The following is a 10,022-nucleotide window of genomic DNA, read 5'->3' on the forward strand; positions in this document are numbered from 1 at the left end:
GTGGGTACCAAGGAACAAAAGGCTAAGATGTAAAGGACCCTTTCTGAAGTTTTCCCTCCCACTGTATGGTTAATACGTGTTCAGGTCCATCAGTTTAAGTGACATGGGCAGTTGTGGTTTAGATGGGGTATTACCTAATTCTGCTCAGAAGAGGCCTCCTTTGAAGGGCAGCACAGCTTAAACTGCTCTGGCTTTTGTAACAGGCTTCACAGTTTGCTTGAACATATTTTTGTGTGTGTGTGTTCACAGATCCTCCCTTCAAGCACCTCAAGGCTGTCTGAAGAACTTAATGCTCTCCAGCAGCAGACAGTGCCAGGCTTTGCTTCATATAAAAGAAATGCACTTTAATTCTGTCCTTTCTCCAGGCTTAATGGGGCAGGTAGAACCAGACAATACAGAAACTTTTAGGACTAGATCTATTTGTTAAAAAGTCTTGGCAAAGCTTTGCTTTGTGCTTCTGGCACTTTTTTCCTGCAGCGTTAAGAGATCTCTTACCTATACTAGTATACTGCATAATTTGAGATGATGTTGTCAAAGCATCGCCTTTCTGAATATCTCGGTAGAGTCAGCTCTACTGAGATGTCAAGGAGAGCTGCTCAAGAGATCTTGTTAGAGGGAGAGAAGACTCGTCTTTTAGTCTGCTCTTATGTTTCATTGCTGACACTTTCTATATTGTTATTTCTAGGAGACACTGGAGCCACTGAGCATGGAATCCAGCCTACCTTCTAGCTCCCCAACTGCAGCAACAACATTTACAGACTGATCTTCTACAGCTCCTCTCAAGCACTGGAACTTCAGGTGCATATGTTTTCCGTGCACAAGCAAACCCAGGAAACCTGCTTTTCAAAAGGTATGTCATCACTTGTTTAGACTGAAAAAACTGGAAAGGGGGAAAAAAAGCAATTTTAAAAATTTACCTTTGTCATCAAAACAAAGCAAGTCTTTCTTTTCCCTAAGCTTCTTTAACTGTGCCTCGTGCAAAAGAAAATGAAACTGTAAAAATTACTTAACAAAATGGGGATGAAAGTAAAAACAAGGTACTGGCATTGGAGATGAGGTTAAATCAGAGCCCAGCAGAAAGAACATGGCAGTGGAAGTTTAACAAGTTCATTTTATGTGCCACTGTGTCATCCTTCCCTTTGTTGCTCAAGAATGTTGCTTCACTGGTTCCTAGGGTGTGAAAGGGCCATGCTGCTGGGAGGATGTGCCCCACAGACTGTGCATGAGCCTCTGTTGGGCTACCTGACACTGACAGAAAACGTGATCCATCTAAAAATTGTTGTTTTACTTGTATTACAGTTTTGCTATGGACCAGGAAATGGTCTGGACTTTTCGTGGTCAGAGGTCTTCTGTAGTATGATAGTTTGCAGAACAGTGCTGTGCAGGGCAAAAGTGTAATGAGAGCAGGCAGGCACTCCAACCAAATGAAGGGAAGTTAATATGCCTCTGTAGAAAGTATTCACAGTGGTCAGGAGGTTTGGAAGATACCCATCTTGTAAGGAGTTCAAGAGATTAAGCTAAATGCTCTAAAATAATGGAGAACCCTCTCACCTCTACTGCCTTCAAAGGAAAGAGGCAGGACAAGAGCACTCACAGACTGTGTTGTGTGTACACATACAAAGCAAAGCACAAGAGGAGCCTGGCAGACCTTGTCAGGAAGGGTAGAGTGTGCTGTGAGTGTGTGACAAGGCCTGGCACATATACACCGCACCACCGTGATCAGTGGCTTGGAGCCAGGCTCGGTCAGAGTTTGCACCAAGGACTGACATCCCTCCCTGCTGCCAGTGTTTGTACACATCCCAAACTGCTATTGCACAATGTGGTGTGAGTGGCATGCTCTGCTCAGAATAGACCTGGGACTGGAAGAGCAGGCTACATCTGCCTGCTGGGCAGGGCTGCAGTGCACAGCTAGAGACACGGAAGCCTGCTTGCTTTACTTCCCATTCTCTAGTTCCCATCTGCCCCCCAGCCCCGAAACAAAGACTCCCACTAAAGGCAGAGAAGTAGCTATTGCAGAAGGTTCCCTAGTTGCTCCCCACATGTCAGCTGCTGCAGGCTGTGGCTGGTGTGATGACAGCAATGATTCAATTAAGTGATTTTTGAATCCTTCCTCTTATGGCAGTAAGTCCTTTGTGTGGATGCTCTTAAACCAGTTAGGGTGGCCAGGAACTGATCAAGTATAAATTTGTAAAAGAAAAGGAGATGGAGCTCTGCTTCCCTTCTTTTTTCGACTGTTGCCTCTACCTAGATGTACAGCCAGGCAGTTTAATGATGGTGCCCAGCTGGTTTTTAGCTCTGCCCCTCTGTGGAAAAAAAGAGAAAAGGCGTTCTGTCCCCTCTACCATTTGTTCTCCCTTGGTGATCTTGAAATCTTCTCTGGAGCACAACTTAGTGAGCTCTGGGGCTGTTCATTTGTAACTGCCTCTTCTACCGTTCCAGCCTGAAAGACACTTCACAGGCCTTTGCCGTAAAGGACCACACTTCACATGTAAGGGACTCAGAAAAGCCAAGGTATGACTCCTGTAGCAGCTGTAACTCAGACCTTTTTGCACACATATTTTTAGTTAATATAGATGGTGTTAACATTAATGCCTTAACCCTTGAGGTAGCTAGCTAATTTCCAGGTCGATATGACCAGGGAACTGGCTAATTTCCAGTATTTTGAGGAGGGAGCCAAGAATTGCAATGCCAGGGTGTTTCTGGCTGCTGATGTTCCTGAGGGGAGCATATCTGGGTCTATGCTTTATCCTGGGCCTCCACCGACTGTGTGCCACCCCACCATCTTCTGCTTGCGTCCTGGGCTAACTGTCTTTAATGTCAGGTTTACAAGTTACCAAGCAGTGCCGGGATACCATCAACCAGAATGTCTAGAAGGGGACAAGCTGGCAGCTTATTAACTTAGCCAACACAAGGCTGGTGACTTAAGAACAGCCAGCCACCTTGGTGTAGGAGTTTTACATGAGTAAGGTGTAGCAAAAAAAGTGACACCATCACCCATGCACCCGCTGTTGTTGCTGAAATGTGGATCTAACAAGGAAAAGGCTGTGGCAAGAGGGCAGGAGAGGAAAAGGGAGGGGGGATTTCAAATACCATGGCCCAGAGAAAGAAAACCCTGCATTTGTGCTTGTGTCAGTAGCCTGTCTGTGTGCTGACCCCAGGCTCACCTGAGCCTTGGCAAAGCTCCCCTTTGTTCTGTGTTGGCGTTCAAGATCCGGAGTTATCCCACAGTCACTTTGTGACCCGTTCCACCCAGACAGCCTGCCCATGATTGCTTCATAAAGCAAGACCCAGGAATCAAAAACAGGGCATGTTTCCTGAGCAGAGATGGAAAACAGCTGTGCTGGAAAAAAGGAGAGGTTTGCTGGCTGAGCTGTGGAAAATACAGATCAAGGCCTGGTTGTGCAATCTTCCCTGGCTGGCCTTTGGCTGCTATTGTGGCAAGGGGACCAGCTGGAGTTGGCAGGAGGCTGCTGCCAGGCGGTGGGGTAGCAAGAACCTCTGGTGACAAGCCTAGAAACCCAGAGCTTAGTTGTGCACGTTTTACAGTTGCTTAAGAGGCTGATAAGTGACATCTGGTGATGCTGCCCTCTCCGCTGTGCTGCGGTCAGATCTGTCTGGCCAGTCCCAGATGGCGTTTGAATGGCCAGGCCTGTCAGTGTAACGGCACACAGATCTGCAGGGCTGCAGAGAAGCAGCATGTGCCCAGGTGTGGAGCTCGATTCCGGCCCAGCGCTCATAAAGCACGCGCTGTGCGGCCACAGTCGGGGGATGTGGTTATGTAGTCTGGCCAGGTTCCTGCGTCTGGATCCCCAGTGCCTGTACTGGGGAGTGGGTACACAGCAAACAGCTAGACAATGCGCGCACGTGCTGTGCGGGGAGGCTGACCAAAAAACCTTAGAGCTAGTGTCTGCTCTGCCACCGCCATCCTCTGAAATCAAGGGAAGGCTGTGTCGTGTTTTTACTAGTGTTAAGTGCTGCTTGCTTCCAGTCAGTCTTCTAAGAGAGGTTTTGATTTTTATCAGATTCTAAATCTCTAACAAAAGTAAAAGTATTGAAGGTGGTGGCTGAGTCTGAATCCAGAGGCAAGGGGTGCAGGATTCTGTCTTGAGATTAAGTCTAATTATTGTGTACTAGAAGGAGCGGATGGACAAGAGCAGAGAGGGAAAATTATGCCTTTGCTTCAGAGCCAAATTATCCAAAAAATGACCCTCTCCTGCTGAGAGAGCCCCACAACATCTCTCCTCTCCCGGTGCTCTCTGTAACTAAGCAAGAAACTAAGGTAAGGGGCAAAATGGTGAGAAAGCAGAAAGCAAAAGAAGTAGGCAGGACCATCAATCACCTCCTAGGCTGATACACACCAGCCACATTGGCCTCTCTTCTTAGCACCTGGAACAGCAGAAGACAGTATGATGAATGTTTTTCACTCTGTAGTATTGGAGCTATGGGTGCACTGTAATTGCAGGGAGATCATGCTTTCTTACAACTGGCTCAACCTACCGAGCTGAAACATATAGATTCAGACCTTGCTCTGCAGCAATTTCCAATAGTGCTCATCACTAAGACACAGCACAGCTGCAGAGGGGAAAAAAAAAAACCCAAAACTGATCACTGCGACAGAGTCCATGAAGGAAAAGAAGGAAGATGGGGTGTTGTGACCTGTAGGAGGGAGGAAACTGCCGAATTGAGGCAAGACCAGCTCCCAGAGGAGTAGTAGAGAGAAGCAATTTTCATCCAAATAGCAAACTTTGGAGTATTTTTGGCCCTCTATGCCAGGTTTCATAATCCAGGTGCCTCAAGGTGAGGGGTAGGATGGGTGTTGGCCTCAGATGCTGGAAGAACACAATCTTAATTTAACACCAAGAAACAATAGTGTTACCAGAAGCATGTGGTAAACTGAGGCAAATAGTAATGTGCAGAGATGGATGAAGGCAGCATTACATTGGCAGTCTAGGGGCTAGGCTCCCCACTGGATGCAACCATTGTATTAGTTGCATTTTAGGTGGTTTGCTGCTTGCCATAAAGGATCCCATGAAGGATCAGTCCTGAGTTGGGAGCTGAAGACACTACACAGGAGTGAGGGACTTAATGGCCCTGCTGGCAGCCACCAGCCTCTCCTGTGGGAACCCCTTCAGTTGGATTCTCAAGGTGCAGCTTAGAGGAGGCTGCAGGAGATGGTTCCCAGTGTGCAAGACAAGAGCAAGACAAAGAACGATGAGTTTTGCTAAGGCAGATGCACTAGCTTTAGCTGTTACTGATTTAAGCCAGGTCACACTAAGCTTGGTGCACTACAGACTTCGCACAAGTGCACACAAAATCAATTTGTTTAAACCTGGGCAACTTTGTAGGGCATTCAGACAAAACGCAGACAGATACACAAAATTAATAGTTGGTAACACCTTCAGCTGTCTTAGAGCTGTTGAAAATTTGGAATTACTTGCAGATAAAGCCTGCAGTGCTTCGAAGTTTATTTCCAATACAAAACAGATGAAAGCATATTTTAGGAATAAATTACAAAGTGAAGTGCTAGTCATTTGGCTTTCAGTGACCTGAAATTATTCTTTTTAAAAAAACTGTCCTTCCCTTTTAACTTCTTAATGGATATCAGTCATGAGAGTTCTCAGGAAACAAACATTCTGCATCTGTACCTACTCAGCAGGGCCCAAATGGGACCTCAATAGTGTCTGAAACAAAATTTCATTTTAAAAAAGTCAGAAGATTTGTTCCCATACAAAAGTTCCAATTTTGACTAAATTATATTTCCTGCAGAACCTATCATTCAAAGGTGTCTGTCTGTTCGTGAAGAGGGAGAAGGGTAGTGGAGAGAAAGCAAGTGTTGGTTTGGGAGAGAAGTCGTCCTACCAATAAATGGGGGCAATGAAAGCAGAGGGAAGAAAGTACAAATTCCCAGGCATTCCAGGCATATCTGGTGTCCTTTACATCCTGCACTCTGCACTTCAGTTGTACATATTTCAGGGTTCTACTGCAGAGGCAGCTGCATTTCAGTTGTGAGTTGTTACATGAAGAGTTTTGTATAGTTGTCACAAGATCTTATAAGATGAAAAGGAGCTGACCACGCAGAGAAAGTAAAATAGAACATGCAATCTATTAACTATGCTGGAAACCACTTATGCCACAGAGAAATGGGTGCCAGGAAGCAAAAACTTCCAGAAGAAATTAGAAATAAAGGAAAAAAAATGGAAAAGTCACTGGTAGCTGGGAGAAGAGTACAGGCTCATTACCACATCTGAGCTGTTGAAAAACAGCCCCTAGTTTTCTGTAGCTCTTCATCTGTTTTTCTGTTCATTTTTGTCCTTGTCTTTAACCTTGCTGGGTAAAACACATCTCCAAGGACAAATAAAAATTATTTTCTTACCAGTGCTGCTGACTTTGCAGCCTGTCAGAAAACTGACTAAACTTGAAGCTCCTTCAGTCAGTCACTTTAAAATATAGTCAGCATTGTGTTTTAAAAAAAAAAAAAAAGAAGAAGAAGAATAAAAAAGAAATAAATTAATTCAACGCCGGGGTTGCTCTGCTGCGTATTAAGGCAATCCAGCAGGCTCTGGAAGAAACAGCAAAACCGTGGTGATGAGTAGTGTGACAAAAGGTGTGTTGCAAAATACTAGGCTTGGCTCTTGCATTATGGTAAAGATGCTTCATTTGTCTCCATTAAATAGATATTTTATTGAAGGATCCTTAGATATAAAAAGCTGATCTGGGAACCAGAAAACACCATCAAGAACCCAGCCCAAGGAAACGTTAATTAATTTTGCTAGGGTCACACTTGACCTGCCCAAGGGAAAATGTCTGGATGTTGACATTGGAGAGGCTGAAATCTGCAGTGGGTGCTTTTGTCATTACAGCCGTCTTCCCTGGAAGCATTTCCCCTTTTACCTGCACCACGGGTAGATAGAGAACCATAATTTATTGTAGTAAACTTTTCTGCCTCAGCTGTTTCGCTTCTCCTCAGAGATGTGCCCAGTGAGTTAGTCTTACAGCCCAAATGGACTGAAGGGATTTACGGGGTGGCAGGTCCATCTACCATCTGCTGCCTCTGACAAACACTGCTTTCCAACTGTGGTTAGGACAAAGCAGGGGTGGCTTTCCAAAAGCAGCCTCAGCTTGCTCAGGGTCGCAACACAAAAGGTGAAATTACAATTCTTCCATAATCCGTTGCGTGCACATTTACTGTATGCCAGCCTGGCCCATGCAGTTCATTCTTTTCTTATATTCTAACAAGTGTTGGATTCTGGCTTATGAGCAAAGTGCATAGGTGCATAAAATGAGAAGTTGTGTGTGGCTCTTTTTGGCTGTGGATGTTGCGGGGGGGATGTTCTGCTTTGTGAAGTAGCTGGTTCAGATCTGTGGGCAGGAATAAATGAGGGAGGAGAAAACATGGACAGAGTCAGCTATAAGAGCAAGGTGAACTCTACAACAAAAGATGTAATTTTTCAATCAAGCTTTTAATGAAAAGATCATAAAATAACAGTTTCTCATCACTGTACATTAAGACTGCAAATTTCTGAATGCTGAGATCATATTATAATTTCTGTATCTTTTTATATGACACTTGAGTTGAAGCCACAACTATGTGTGGCTCTGACCTGAATTCAAGCTCTTGAAGGAAATGAACAGAACATTGCAAATCGGCCTTTTCCTTCCCCTCTCCTTCTCTCCCCCTACCCAGGAAACATCCAGGGCTCCTAGACTGACTGATAGTTAAGGCTTAAAATTTTAAGAAAAGAGAGAGATGCAACATCCCTTTTTCAGTTGTATTTAAGATATTAAAATAAAATAGGGAAAAATATCAAGCCAGCCAGAACAAGATCTTCTCCTCACAGAAAAGTTATCCCCAGCCAGTCAAAACCCGTGTGGAAGTGAGAGCAACAGTTTTGCTAGGTGCTTTGATTGATAACTTGTAAATGAGAAAGTTCAAAAAACATCCCACTCCTCAGGAAAAGCAAGCGCTATGAAGTGTGTCCCCTAACTGCCAACAAATGTAGCATGAAGTATTCTAGTTTAGACCTTCCCTACTGCATCCCGTGTGGTCTGCTCCATTCTAAAACACCCATCCATTGATCCCTCTGTTTTCAACACTAGACTTAAAATACTTAGGAAAAGTCAGAAGGAGGGTAAGAAGAGAATGGTGATAGGAGATAACTGAACAAAAAATGTATTTCTATCTCTAAAGTTATGTTTCAGTATTTTTGAGTCCAGTTAGTTAAAACAAGGAAGGCAGAATAAATAGCAATCCCGTTGTGGCAGAGAGATGAACTAGGGCTGAACCAAAGCAGCCTTCCTGACTAGGAGGTCCAGCTAGGAGCCTTACAGCAGAGCTGGAACTGCCTCACAAGGGATCCCAAATCTTTTCCTTTTACAAGGAAAGCAGCAAATTCAGTGAGTCTAATGGGAAATCATTAAAGGTGAAATTTCTTACCCTGCCCTGAAAAAATGCAAAATATTCATGGAAAGGGGCTGAGAATCAGCTACTGCTTGCCTCCTGCACTAAAATCAGGACAGTAAAGTACCATGGGACTTAACACATTGCAACAAGCTACTTTCAGCTCTTGAAAGCAACCCCCAAATTTTCTTTTTCAAGAATATGACCAGTTCTGGAGTGCAAGAGTAAGCTTACGAAAAGAAAAGGTTTTACAGTAAGTGGAGAGACCGTTGATGTTGAGCCAATCATTAGCATTTTTCATTAGTTTTTGTTTAAACTTAGAAGTCTATTTAATTATTCCAGAATTACAACTCAGAGTTCATTCAGATTTTAAACTCTTGCTTAAACAAATGTTTACTCAAACATGCTGTCTCAATGATGAGCATTTCTGCTGTCTGGGGAGAGCTAGATGTTTGCTATCTAGAACCTCTCAAACCCATTTAAAATGTAGGGAGGTTTTGTCTCTTTTTTGATTTGCTTTTCCTTTAACTCCAGCACAGTTGAGTGATTTGAAAGGTTTCTGAATTTGGCAAATACACAGAAACAAACATCCTTCTTCATGGTAATTTTTAAGGCTGTAGGAGGTCCATAACTGCTAACTCCACCAATGCTGGAACAAGAGGTTTTGTAAAGTATGGCTTTTCCCAGGGACTCATGCTGTGGGGCATCTGATGCTTCAGTATAGCATTTACAGCATTTGCAAGGCCCACCACAGGATGGCACAGAGGCTGTTTGGTTTGGCACGAAGCTTCCTCTAGCTGTGTTAGGCATCGACTCCCCACTTTTGAGATCCTTATTGCTACCACAGTAAACAGTAAGTGAGGGATGAGGGGGACTTTAGCAAAGGAGCTATGTCCTGTCCTTCAGGCAGGACAATAGACTTGTCTCAGTCACAAGCTGCAATCAGAAGCACACAACTGTTCCTCTGATGATTTTTACCTTTTCTGGATTTTGCTAGCAGTCACCTCAGAATTCCTTTTTTTTTTCACTGAGCACTCTGGATGTTTCCCTGGTCAAGACCCATACTCCTGCTTTTCAGAACTGAAGCAACACGGTAAAATACTGCTAACCCAGACTTTGAACCTGCACTGCTTGAAAACAATGCTTTCCACACACACCAGAGAGAGGAAAAAAAAAAAAAAAAAAAAAAAACCAAAACAGGAATCTTAAAAGAGTGACACTGAAAATGGAAACATTTAAATACAGCAAAACATAAATTCCTCTTCTATGCAAAGCTACAAAAGTCCAGTCTTTGTATTGTCTTCACAGGTTATGGTTTATGGCTATGCTGAGAGTCTCTGAGATTCTTTTTTTTTTTTAATATATTTTTTTTCATTTTTTTGAAATCCTGTAGAGAAGACCCTGCGGACACATCTTTGTGTTTGCAACTTTCTGAATTACATTGCAAAACTGTGCATACAGAATCTGAGAAATAAATACATTCATTACTGCACATACATATTGATACAAAAACAACACTGTCAAATAGTGTTTGCACCATCTTTGTTAGATATTAAGACCAGGCAAAATTAATATTTCATTTTCCATCAGCCCCCCCTCAAGTGTTTGAGGTGGCTTTGGTGTA

The sequence above is a fragment of the Pterocles gutturalis genome, unplaced genomic scaffold, assembly GCF_000699245.1.
Source record: "Pterocles gutturalis isolate BGI_N339 unplaced genomic scaffold, ASM69924v1 scaffold10025, whole genome shotgun sequence".
Taxonomy (NCBI): Eukaryota; Metazoa; Chordata; class Aves; order Pterocliformes; family Pteroclidae; genus Pterocles; species Pterocles gutturalis.